The sequence below is a fragment of the Monodelphis domestica genome, chromosome 1 (genome assembly GCF_027887165.1).
Source record: "Monodelphis domestica isolate mMonDom1 chromosome 1, mMonDom1.pri, whole genome shotgun sequence".
Taxonomy (NCBI): Eukaryota; Metazoa; Chordata; class Mammalia; order Didelphimorphia; family Didelphidae; genus Monodelphis; species Monodelphis domestica.
The window spans coordinates 428,970,526-428,984,501 of NC_077227.1; the positions used below are offsets into that span (position 1 = coordinate 428,970,526).

A 13,976-nucleotide genomic window follows, 5' to 3' on the forward strand; every position below is an offset into this window, starting at 1 on the left:
CCTAGAAATACAAAAAAGATCCAAACTAGCAGAAAATAATTTTACAATGATTAAAAACAAAAACTAAAAGGCAAAAATGTTTTTTTTTCCACAAAGGCTACATGGAAAAAAAACCTAGGAGAAATGGAGCATGAGATGTTAACTTTTTTTTAATTTCTGGAAGAAAGAATTGGAAGAAAAATAAGTAGTTTAATTCAGAAAATGCTCAGTTTTATCTAAATAATGAATATACTAAAAATGAAAATAGGGTAAATAGAAATCAGGGCCTTCATGGAACAAGAAGAAATATTAAAACAAAGTCAAAAGGTTAAGTAGAATGAAATGTAAACTATCAGATATCAACTAGTCTGGAGAACAAGTCAGGAGAGTCAATTTATTAACAGACTCTCTGGAAAATATGGACATTTACATTTCAGGAAATCACAACCAAAAACTATCATTATGAAATTTTTAAAATAAAAATAATTAATGATTAGAACTAGAGGGCAAAGTAAATATATAAAGAATTTACTGATCACCTCCAAGAAACTTCAAAAGAAAAAAAAATCCCAGAAATATAATCAAAATGCAGAGTTTGTAAGTTAAAGAAAAAAAAATACTGCAAACAAGCAGAGATCTAGTATCAAGGAACCACAGTCAGCATCACAGAAGACCTGGCAGTTTCTACTATAAAGGAGTGTAGATCTTGGAATATGAATATTTAAAGATGCAAAATTACACACAAACAACCAAGAATAATGCCCCTTCAAAGAGGATTTATAATCATAAAAGGAGAAAGTAATTATCAATGGAACAGAGGGCTAAAGAATTTCTGTTGAAAAAAAAACAAAATTGATTAGAAAAACAAAGTTGAGTAGAAACTTTGAAATATAGAGGAGGAAAGAAGAAACTAGAACAGTGAACATATTATTTGTTTTCTTTCTGATTTTTGTCTCTTCTGAATTTGGGTGCTCTTTACTATCATTTTTCCTACACTGTATCTATTTTCTATAATATCCTAGCTTGGTGAATAGTTTCCTCTTTCCTCTTCCTTTTTCATTTAAAGCTTTTTCAGATAGAATTTCAATACTATAAGGCAAATATTCTCACCAGACCTTGGCAGGTTTACCCTGTCCTTGACCCATTGTCCCTATATTTTAAGCCATGCTACAAAAATACAAATGTCCCTCTCAGACACTGTCTTTTTTAGTCAGTCTTTCACTTCCAAAATCTGCCTTTCTTATCTCAAAGTCTTTGCCTTTAATTAACATTTGTGATGAAATACTCCCCACCTAAAGTTTTCTGTTTCTTCCCCAACACTTCAAAATCCTAAGAAATATTTTCTAGGTTCCTTCTGACAGTATCAATTGTTAATCACTCAGAATAATCTTGGTGATTGGATGAATCTTGAAAAATTTGCTGTCACATCTGAGGTACAATAAAGACAGCCATATTTTTATTATTTTGTTATTATTAATTTCCCCATCTGTAAAACATAGGGATTGGATTAGATGAGCCCTAAATTCATTTGCAGTCTAATATTCCAGGTTCTAAGAGGCCTTTCAACTCTACCTTATAATCTATCATTCTATAGACTAAGACTCCTGATGATTCGACCAATTTTTGAGTTAGATTGTTAAACCGGAGGCTAGTGTTAGCATCTTCGCTGCTTCTAAGATTCTCAGTTAGACTCAGATAATTAGTTAAATAGTTAAGGATTCATGCCACCCCCTCAGTCAAACAAGAGTGACCACAGACCATTCTCTAGATCCTGGCTACATCATCCAGACCTAACCCTTCCTCAAGAATCTTAATAACTTTGGGCAATTTAGTTTTGGTATTGTCCCCTCTTCTTTCATTTTTTAAAATTTCTGCCATGTGAGTTCATTGACAGAAGAGAGATTGGCCTGGTCAAGGGGATAGTCTCTCCAAATCCAAAGGAACATAAAAAGATGGAGCTGAAATGAATTTTACAGGTCATCTAGTCTAATGCTCTCGTGTTATGGATAACTTAGAATCCAGATCAGTGGTTTAGAACTGATGGAATGAGGGTCATTTAATCTAACCCCTTGATTTTGTGAATGAAAAAAACTGTGGCTTAGACATGGGAAGGGATTTATTCAAGGCCACACTATTAGTAATAAACCCTACACATCAGTGTGGTTGACATCACAGTGTTGGCTCTCTCTGATTATTACATTATACATTTCACATATAGCCCCTCAACATTCTCTCTCTCTCTCTCTCTCTCTCTCTCTCTCTCTCTCTCTCTCTCTCTCTCTCTCTCTCTCTCTCTCTCTCTCTCTCTCTCTCTCTCTCTCCCCCTCCCTCTTTCTGTCTCTCTCGCTCTCTCTGTCTCTGTCTCTGTCTTTCTCTTCTCTCTTTCTCTCTCCTCCTCTCTCTCTCTTTCTCTCTCTGTCTCTCTGTCTCTCTCTGTCTCTCTCTCTGTGTGTGTCTCTCTCTGTGTGTCTCTCTCTTTCTCTCTCTTTCCCACACACGAATTGACAAAGAACCCTGATTTCTATTGCCTGCAGTGTTGGAGCCCTGGGTGCCACTAGCAGGGAGAACACTGATATTCTCTGCTCCAGAGGGTGTGGTGAGGTAAGGTTAGTTTGTACAGGAGCGGTTCAATAGTCCTTCTTTCCCAGAATGTCCAATTATAGGAGCGATGGGGGAGGGGGGGTAATTTTGCAAATGGACATGTGTTGTTTTTGTTGTTGTTTTTTAATTTGGACCTTATGAGGGCACAGTGGTCCAATCCCAGCCTGAAAGTGAGACCCTGAGAATACTCAGCCCAAGTTAATATCTTCAGCAACAGAAATACAGGCATTAGCAATGGTCCCTCTGAGAGTTGAGCCACCATTACCATATTGGTTATAGCCAAGGACAGATAGCTATGAAGAGATGGGGCTAGTCCCACAGCTTGGCGACAGTACTGGACGAGTGTGTTTGAGATTCATGGAATGTCAGCAGTGTAATGGACCTTAGAGCATAGAATGTTAGAACATCGAAGACAGGATGTTGGAGCCAGAAGAGCCTCAAAAGATAAAATGTTGGCACGTGGAAACGGTAGCGCTGCAAGGAACGTACAACGTTATCCAACCAGGGGTTCTTAACCTTTTTTGTGTCAACCTTTTGGCAGTCTGCTGAGGATTATGGAAACCCATCTAGGAACAATATTTTTAAATGCATAAAATAAAATTTTATTACTAGGATTACAAAGGCAGCCAATTATATTGAAATATAGTTATAAAAATATGGATATTTAAAAAAAATAAGTTCACCCTCCCCTTGGTTAAGAACCCCTGAGTCCAACACCCTCATTTTACTAAGGGAAAACAGTCCCAGAGAGTTCAGGTGACTTGGCTCAAGTCTCACTGTGAGTTAGTAGCAGAGCTGGGAATTGATTCCCAGGCTTCCAGTACATGGAGATTATGGTCTGGCATCAAAGGCTGAGAGTAGGCAGGGCTGAGGGGTTGTGTTTCTCGTATTATCCTCCCTACTGCAATTAGTGGGTCATCTTGCTCTACCTTTTAGGTCCCCAGGTCTAATCTGTGCTAACAAGTGCGTGGGTGGGCAGAGGAACTGTCCACAGTCCCAGAGGCAGGAAAATAGCCTATCAGAGCCAATTCAACCCTGTCTCATTGCTTCTTGGCAGGAAAAGAGACTTATCCAACTCCATGACTGTAAGCGAGGTTCTAGTGCCCAGGTTTTTTATTCAAGAAGTCTTTCCCATTGGAGAAAGGTGTTATTCTTATCTCATTTTCCATTTGAGAAAATTGAGGCAAAGAAGGTTTAGAAACTTGCCGAAAGTCACGCAGTACTAGAGGGTGGATTTGAACTCAGATCTTCCTAATTCCAACATTCTATCCACTGTGCCGCCTAGCTGCCACCTACAATAAAGTGGAAACGATTCAGGTATTCAACATTTCCCTGATCAGTTGGGGAATCCCTTTTAAAACTAAGAAGATGGAGGGGGCAGCTGGGTGGCTCAGCAGATAGAGAGCCAGACCTAGAGACAGGAGGTCCTGGATTCAAATCTGATGCAGACCCTTCCTAGCTGTGTGACCTTGGGCAAGTCACTTAACCCCCATTGCCTAGCCCTTGCCACTCTTCTGTCTTAGAACCAATACATAGTATTGGTTCTAAGACAGAAGACAAGGGTTAAAAAAGAAAAAAAAGCTGGGAAAGTTGGATGAAGTCATGCAAAGAGCAATAGAATTTGAATCAGAAAGCAGGTTTGTGTTCTAGTTCTACTTATTACTGAATAGTCTTGAGCAAATACCTTTAGCTCTCAGCCTTAGTTTCCTTATCTATAAAATGGGGATCATAATACATGCACTCTCTTCTGAGCAGGATTATAGTGAGAAAAAATGTTTTAAATTGCTATGTAAATGTGTTATTAATTATTAATGTAACAAAGACTTCAAAAATCTCCTTTCTTAGCCCAGATGCCTGCACTGGGACTAGCTGGCTCAGTCCCACCTCCTCCCTCTCAGCGAGCTTTCCCAAAGCATCCCTTGGATCATTTCAATAACTGGGCTCAGCTGCCACCAGAGGAAGAAGGAGATGGAAGACCCATTTGGGGATAGAGGTGGGGGACATCCCCCTCCCCATCAAGAACATAGAGAGCAGGCTGGGAAGAGGAGAGATGTCGGAGGGGAAAGAGAGTGCCTTTCTGAGAAGGGAGAAATGCTGCTGCTTCATCATCAACCCTGTCTGGGATTATAGATGGAGAAGGAGTTGAATGTTGGAATTAGGGACATTTCCAAAGCATCTAAAAGAACTTTGATGTGAAAAGACAGTAGCTATGAGTACTTCTGGCCCTGAGACTATGCTGAAGTTTATTTTCAAGCTTCTACCTGGCCACTGCTAAGTAGTACAGTGGATAGAGTGCTAGCCCTGAAGTCATGACAACCTGAATTCAAATCCAGACTCAGACACTATAGCTATATAACCCTGGGCAAGTTACTTCACCCTAGTTGTCTCCATTTCTACATCTGTAAAATGAACTGGAGAAGGAAATAGCAAATTCCTTCAGTATCTCTGCCATGAAAACCTGAGAAGAAGGGCTGCTGAGTGGCTTAGTAAATAGAGAGCCAGGCTTGGAGATGGGAGATCCTAGGTTCCTCAGACACTTCCCAGCTGTGTGACCCTGGGCTAATCACTTTACCCCAGTTGCCTAGCCCTTATTATTCTTCTGCCTTGGAACAGATGCCTCATATCAATTCTAAGAGAGAAGGTAAGGGCTTATTTAAAATTTCTTTAAACCTGAAAAAGAATCACAAAGAGTCAAACACAAGTGAACAGCAACAACAAAACCCAGACAGGTGAAACATGAGGTTTTAGAATATTGACTCTGTGGGGATGAGATATTAGGAAACTAATCCTTTGAGGAAGGTTGGAGAGTGGCAGAACTGGGACCTGAGGTATAGAGGCAAAGAGTGAAGGGCACAGGTTCCTGGTGGCATGGAGTGATTGGTTGTTCCTGAGGAGACCTTCAATACCAAGAACAAAAGAGCGGAGAAAAAGAGCAACATGGTGCAGACCAATGACCTTGTATACACAAGGATGCCTTGACTCTGTATATTGACTTAGAAAACCATATATTAACATTATCTGTAGTCTATTCTATTTTTATTTTATCTACTATTTCCCAATTACAGTTTAATCTGGCTCTAGTTGAACCCTGGAATATTGCTGACTGCATTACAACCTGGTTCAGTGTTTGATACCTCTAATGTAGAAGAAATATCTCCAGGAAGAATAATGATTTTAAGGAAGCAGCTCAGGCCTCCTCATCCAGGAGAGTAGACTATATAGGTCACCTATGAACAATGAGGTGGCACCAAGGATAGAGTGCTGGAAAGACCTGAGTTCAAATATGACCTCTGACACTTACTAGTTGTGTGTCATAGGCAAGTTATCCTGTTTCCTCAGTTTCTTTATCTATCAAATGAGCTGGAGAAGGAAATGGCAAACCACTCTAATATCTCTGTCAAAAAAACTCTAAAAGGACTATGCCCAAAGGGCGCTAAAAGACTGTCTGCCCTCTGATCCAGCCATAGCACTGCTGGGTTTGTACCCCAAAGAGATAATAAGGAAAAAGACTTGTACAAGAATATTCATAGCTGAGCTCTTTGTGGTGGCCAAAAATTGGATAATGAGGGGATGCCCATCAATTGGGGAACGGCTGAACAAATTGTGGTATATGTTGGTGATGGAATACTATTGTGCTCAAAGGAATAATAAAGTGGAGGAATTCCATGGAGACTGGAACAACCTCCAGGAATTGATGCAGAGCAAAAGGAGCAGAACCAGGGAAACATTGTACACAGAGACTGATACACTGTGGTACAATCGAATGTAATAGATTTCTCCATTAATGGCAATGCAGTGATCCTGAACAACTTGGAGGGATATAGGAGAAAAAACACTATCCACATTCAGAGTTAAAACTGTGGGAGTAAAAACATGGAAGGAAAACAACTGCTTGATTACATGGGTTGAGGGGATCTGGTTGAGGATGTAGACTCTAAATGATCATCCTAATGCAAACACCAACAACATGGAAATAGGTTCTGATCAAGGACACATGTAAAAACAAGTGGAATTACACGTCAGCTATGGGAAGGGTAGGGGCAGGGGAGGGAGGGAAAGAATATGATTCTTGTAACGGAGGAATAATGTTCTAAATTGACTAAATAAATTAATTTTTAAAAAACTCCAAAAGGGTCACTTAGAGTTAGACATGACTGAAAGCAACTCAATGACAAAGACAACAAAATATAGGTCCCCTCTAAGAAGGTTGCCCACCAAAAGATGTCTCGATTCTCCATGGTCTCAGATCCAATTCTTATCTAAGATCATTATTTTTTTCCATTTAAACACACACACACACCCCTACACACACACACACACACACACACACACACACACACACTTTTTCTTTTTTTTCTTTTTGGGGAGCTCTATAAGCTTGCAAGAGAAGTTTCTTTGGAAGACTACCAGATACTGACATTTTCAGGGTTCATCTGGGTTCATTCAGGAAGTCAGAAAAGCTGGAAGAGTTCATATTATACCCAGGTACTTTGGGTCCAGGAAGAAATTCTGGTACAAAGGTTGTATTAAACATGCATAAAAAGCAAGGAGGAGAATATCAGTAATGGGAAGAATACTGCATCTGAGATTCTAGTCCTGGCTCCAACATGAACTAACCATGTGACACCAAACAAGGCATTTTTACCTTTCTGAAGCAAAGCTTCCTCATCTATAAAATGAGAATGATATAATTATTACTACAGGTTAATGATAGCTAATAATAATAATTCATATTTATGTAGTTACAGAGATTTTTATGTACATTATCTTAGCTCATTTGATCCCCATTTGTAAGCCATAAAGACTATGTAAACATGAGCCACATTATTATTAAGTTATTGTTATTTTATATATTTTAATGTTTTATTATATTTTAAATATATAACTAATTATTAAGTATTGTTATTATAAGTAAAAGTTATTAAATAAAAAATAATAGTAATAATGGTTATAACTGATGCTCAGCAAAAATTTTAACTCACGATTAGATTCCTCAAAACCAAACTATTATGAGCCTGGCTATCGAGCCATCGCTCCAAAACAAAGGTGTCCTGGACCAAGGACAATCTAACAATGGATAGGTAGAGAGAATTCATTCTTATAGAGGATAATAAAACCAAGGATGAAGTTATGCCAGGAGGGAAGGGTCACTCATTCTCCAACCCTCATCTTCCTCAGGGTTGATGAAGAACATTGTTTCCTGTAAGTAGCTGTCCTAGAAGTCAGCAGGGGCTGGCAGAGGCAAGGTCATTTGAAGGAAGAAGCACGGCTCACCAGATGCTATTGCCCTAACATCAAGCCCTATTCTCCCCATGCTAGTTGCAGCTATGAGATGAGGTATCTAGATCAATCCATACCTGTGAACAGGAATCCCCATTGCAACATCTCTGATGAGCAAGACATATTTCCACTCAATCACCCCAAATTCAGGTCCTATGGCTCCAGAACTAGTGCCCTATCTGTTATCCTACATTATGACTTCTCTTCTCCAGGCTTAAAATCCTTACTTACATCTACCAGTTCTCAAAATGCATGTTTTCCAGTCCTTTGTGAATCCCTGAGGTTACCCTTCTTGAACAAAATCCAGCTTGTCTATATTTCAAATGTGATCTACCAGGGCAAAGAACAGGCAAAAGCTATCACTCCCTAGCTCTGGCCACTATGGCTTTCGAGCCAATTTGGAAGTATAAACTCTTGGTTACTGCTTCAGGTTAAGTTTTAATTTTTCTCACATGAATTTATCCCTAGTCATATCTCCCTCTTCTTGAACCTATGAAATTGATTTTTGATACCCCTCAAGTGAAAAATTTACATATTTTCCCCATTTGAATTTCATGTCATTCAATTTATTCTATTGATTTCTGAGACCATTTTAGCATATTGGGAGCTTTGTGGATCCGAATTCTGTCACTCAGTGTAGTAGCTTTACTCAACAACTTTGTAGTGTAAATATATATGGTATATATAATATATTGTATATATTTAGTATATATATTATATATAGTTATAGACATATACTATACTATCTACATGATCTATATATAATGTATATATACTATCTATATATAGTATATATACTATACACATTCAATATGTATAGTATTTTATATTATATATGCTATGTATTATATTATATATATTATATATACCATATAAACTATTATGTTATAAATACTATATATTATATGTGCTATATAAACTTTATATTGTATGTGTATATTATATATATATATATGTATGTATATATTTGGCAAGCATGTCATCTGTTCCATCTTTTAGGTAATTAACAAAAAAGGTGATTAGTCACAGTCAAGCACAGATCCTTGGGACACTCCACTAGAGACATCTTTCTTATGTATTTTTGTGTATTTGTCTGACTGCTGTTAGTTTTGTCTTTGGACTTTAATATTAAAATTGGTGGTCACCAGGGATTTAACTTATAAATCCCAAAATGAATTGCTAAAGTAAAATGGAATTTATAGTAGTTTATTTTACAATAGAAGGAAGATATTAAGGAAGAGAGAAAAGGGGAGAGAGAGAGAAAGCTCTGGCTTCCTTTGAGCCATGTAGAAATTCTAAGGCACCAGTCAGGAGAAAGGAGTCTCAAGATGATGGGCTTTTCTCAGAGGTTCACACCACCAGAAAGGGCAAGGAACTAAGTCAACCTTTACACTCATCTAAAAGGAAAGCAGTCTGAGGTCTCCTGCACAAGCTCCTCCAAGGGTCCAGTTCCACAGCCAAGTGTCTTCACTCCGAGTCTGAGTGTCTGTCTTCCAGTCTCTCCTCAAGTGTCTCTCTTCACTATAATTCTGAGTTACTCTCTTCACTCCAACTCTGAATGACTCTATTCCAGTCCAACTCCAAGTGACTGTTGATGAATGATCCTCCAGTCCAATTCAGAGTGACTGCTGAATGATCCTTGTGTGTCTCTGTTTCCACTATTTAAAGACCTTTTTCTCTTGAGTCACCTCCCCTAAATTTTAGGTCTACCAATCACAGCAGACACTCCTCTCCAGGACTGCCCACTCTTTCACACATGAGTCACAGACCTCCCACTCAATGTATGAAATGGGTGTCCATACCTTTTGTGGTTAGTTCACATCTTTTTGTAGTTAGTTCCTACCTTTTTGTAGTTAAAATGGGTAGATCTATTTTAAATACTGGGTTTACCCTTTAGGGATTAGAATCTAAAAATAGACAGGGGATTGCAATTTAATCTTCACAATAAAGGAAGAACTAAGTACCTTCATTGTTATAATCCAGGGAGAGCTAAATCCAACCTTCACACTGCCCAAGTAGACCTTGAGCTCCATGACATCAGGTACAAAGGCTCTATGTTGCTATCTGCCCTTGAGAGAGAGAGAAAAGATAGTCTTCTGGAAGGGAGTCAATAACTTGAGCAGCTGATGCAAAAAACTGGTTGAAAACAGTCTGAGATTCATTTATCTGGATGCACAGATCAAAAATCAGGCCATTATTCTACCCTTCCCCCATGCCACCATCCCCAAGGCAGAGAGGTTCTCATCCCCCTCTCCAGGACCCCCTCAAGATGATGGTTTCCTGATGTGTTTCTAATCCCTCAGGGTCACATGATGTGGTGGAAAGAATTCTAGACCTGAAATGGGAGGGGGTTAAATCTTGGCTCTTCTATTTTGAAATTTGATCATGTCACTTGACCTCATAAGTCTCATTTCCTCATCTGCAAAATGGGGATATGACACATGTACTGCCCATGAGCTATTAGGAGGATTAAATAAGACAAGGGATGTAAAGCCAAGCAAATTGAGATTATTTCAGCTTTCCCAGCTCATGAAGCTGAGGCCTGGGGACAGAGGGAACAGCCTTAGATGAAGTCACAGATCTTTGGAATGTTAAAATAAACATAATCTTCAGTTCCTCCTTCTACTGAAACAGCTGAGTTGGCCCCTTTTTACAAATCACTTTTCATGTTTCTGAACCTCAATTACCTTCCCTGTCAAGAGTTGGACTTGGGTGTCAGAAGGACCCAGGGTTGATTCCTCTCTCAGTTACTTCCTGACTATGTGACCCTGGGCAAATCACTTAGCTTGTCTGAGTCTTAGTTTTCTCATCTATACAATGGAGTAAGTAATTCTTGTACTCACAAGGTAGTAGTTGTTGTTTTATATATATAACAATATAATGTGTAACATAATATTATAATACATGTGATTTGTTATAAATATAAATAAATAATAAATATTATAGAAATATTACACATGTTATTTGTTCTAAATGTTATAAATAAATTATTTGTAATAAATTCTCACATTAGCAATGTCTAAAAATTTATATCTTAATCTTTTTTCTCCTTTCCCTGCCACTCTGTCCCTCTCCCCAAGAAGACAGAGAGTATGATATAGGTGGTACATATGTTATCAGATAACATGTATTTTCTATATTTATCTTGTGGCAAAACAAGACACATGTTGCTTATACTAGAGAAAAATTCATGGAGGAAATAAAGTGAAGAATGGCATGTTATCATCTGCATTTAGACTCCCTCTATTCCTTCTGTGGTGGTGGAGATCCTTTATTATCATGAGTCACTGGGAGTTGCCCTGGATTCTTGCCTTGTTGATAATAGTTAAGTCATTCACAATCAACCATCACACATTATTGTTGTTGCTATGGTTCTGCTCACTTCACTTTGCATCACTTCAGATAAGTTTTTCCAGGTGTGTTGGTGTGCGTGTGTATGATCTTATTTGTTATTTCTTATGGTGCACTATTGTGTCATGAGGAATGACTTTCAAGATAATTGTCAGGAACATACCTTGTTAAGTCTTGCAATGACATAGAAATGAGAACTAATTACTATTACTATTATTACTATATTGAATAGATTGTAAGGTCTTGCAGGACAAAGATGTAGAGCCTAGTGCAGGGCTAAGCACACTATAGAGCAGTGATGGCAAATCTTTTAGAAAACTACAACTCTCATGCTACATATAAGCCCCTGCTTTACTCCAGACAGGAAAGGGAAGAAATGTTCCCTTTAGGGTGCTGGGCAGAGGGGTGAGTGATGTAAGAAGTGTCCTCAACTGCACACAGTGAGGGGAGAGGGAGAAGAAGCCTCCTCTGGCACATGTGCCATAGGTTTGCCAATACAGCTATAGGGTATCAATAATTTTGTTGAGCAATGACCATACTTCCCATTCCATGGTGGGAGATCAAACACAGAGCCTTCCTCTTAAGAATAGGAATCATTTCATTCTCTTCATTTCTGTGTGAATCTAGGAAAGTTTCATAACCCCTCAGTGCTCTCTGAAACACTGAAGACTATAAATTGCAGAGAAAAATATAACATTCATTGGTTGAGGTAATTTCTTCATCTGGGAATTCCTTAAATCAATGAAATCATAGGTCCTGTGTCTACCATATCCCAGGGCTGAGCAGGGAGCCTGACACATAGTAGGCATTTAACGAAAGTTGATGGACAACAAGACAACTAGCTAAATTGATTAATTGAAAAGCTGATATTCCCTTCCATTTGTACAACTAGTCAGCTTGAGCACAGTTCAGAAAACTATGGTCAGAGAATCAATGAATTTCAAGCTGGAGAAGCCCTTACAATAGAATGTTAGGCTATAGGAAATTATATGGTAGAAGTAAAAGGAGGGGGCAACTGGGTAGCTCAGTGGATTGAGAGCTAGCCCTAGAGACGAGAAGTCCTAGGTTCAAATCTGGCCTCAGACACTTCCCAGCTGTGTGACCCTGAGCAAGTCACTTGACCCCCATTGCCTAGCCCTTACCAATACACAGTATTGACTCCAAGATGGAAGGTATGGGTTAAAAAAAATTAAAAAAAAAAGAAGTAAAAGGAACTTTGGAAATTCACTCTTCTCCCTCTCTACCTCCCCATTTTGCAGCTCAGAGAATCATAGAATTTTAGAGCTAGAAAGAATTCCAGAAGTTATTTGGTCCAACCCCTATACAAAGAGGCATTTGCACTTCAACCTACCCCTATACAAAGAAGCATTTGCACTTCAACCTACCTGACAGATGGCTACCCAGCTTCTTCTTGATGACCTCTAATGAAGGTAACCTACTCTCCTACCTATCTCTGCATTGACTCAACCAGTATTTTAAGGAATACTCTAGAATCCATCACTGGTAGCAGGGACCCCACTTCCCCTTGGCCACTTCTTAGATCCAGAACCAAACCTTGTTCTTGTTCAGTCGTGCCCAATTCTTCATGCCTTCATTTGGAGTTTTCTTGGCAAAGATACTGGAGTGACTTGCCATTTCCATCTTCAGTTCAGATGAGGAAACTGAGGCAAACAGTGTTAAGTGACTTGCCTAGAGTCACACAGCTAGCATATGTCTGAAATCAGGTTGGAACTTAGGAAAAAGAGTCTTCCTGACTCCAGGACCTGTACTTTATCCACAGAACCACATAGCTGTCCCAGAACCAAACCTGAAGGTCTTTAAAAAAAAAAAAAGATAGGAAGCCAAGCAGAGATTTCCCTAGCAAGAGTTGCCCAAAGTCCTCCATCCTCTAAACTCAAAAAAGGGGCTACACCAAGACTTCTATTTTGATCAGTCAGTTAACAAATATTATATAATAGATTTATATAGAGCAGTGTGCTGGGTGCTAGGGGAGATGCAAAATTTAGTGAGACACACTCCCTGTCCTCAAATAGCCTCATATTTAGCAATGCTCTTATCTAAGGAGGTAAGAGGCCAACATAATTACATAATATGTGAACAATATATGCATTATTTAGGAGTATATGGGATGTGCAGGAGGTCCTGTCAGGCTCTTCACAAGGGCTGCTCATCCATCTTTGGGATCTACTTGTCACCCAACTCTCACCTGTGGTTCAAGAAGCTGTAGCATGTACAGTGGCCACAGCCTAGTAAAATCATCTCTGCAGATGGGCTAAACCAGGCAAGCCTTAAGCCCAGTGGTGAGTTAGGAGAACATCTCCCTCAAGCATTCCCCTCAAGGAATAGGCAGATGAGAACAATTTGTTCCAACAGCCATGAAAGTTGCTGAAGCAAGCACCTGAAGCACCTAGAGCTCAGCCAGACACTGAAGATGCCAAGAGCATCTACTGCCTTCTGGGATATCTCCAGTCATCCTGACTTTTGTCTTGTCAACTAGGCTTTGATAACTGTGAGAAAGTGAGGCTGGCAACTTTGTGCCATTCTTCTCACTCAAATTCAATTCATTGTGGAGTCAAGACATCACCCTGAGATGTCATTGGTCCTCTTCAAAAACAAAGAATAAACAACAACATATATGTACATATGCATATATATACACAACGATCATATGTCCTACACAATCATATATAGAAATGATGACTATGTTTTAGGTACAAATCAAAATGATGTCTGGGGTCTTAGGAAGAGTTGTTACCACTCAACTG

At 39.0% G+C, this 13,976-nt stretch overlaps 1 long non-coding RNA gene across 1 annotated transcript; it reads left to right on the forward strand.

Annotated features, from left to right (window-relative positions):
- The first annotated feature begins 2,226 nt into the window (after positions 1-2,226).
- LOC103095476 (uncharacterized) lies at positions 2,227-4,779 on the forward strand. The gene is made up of 2 exons (XR_458156.2): positions 2,227-2,580; positions 4,426-4,779. It is a non-coding gene; the product is annotated as an uncharacterized LOC103095476 (long non-coding RNA).
- The last annotated feature ends 9,197 nt before the right edge of the window (positions 4,780-13,976 follow it).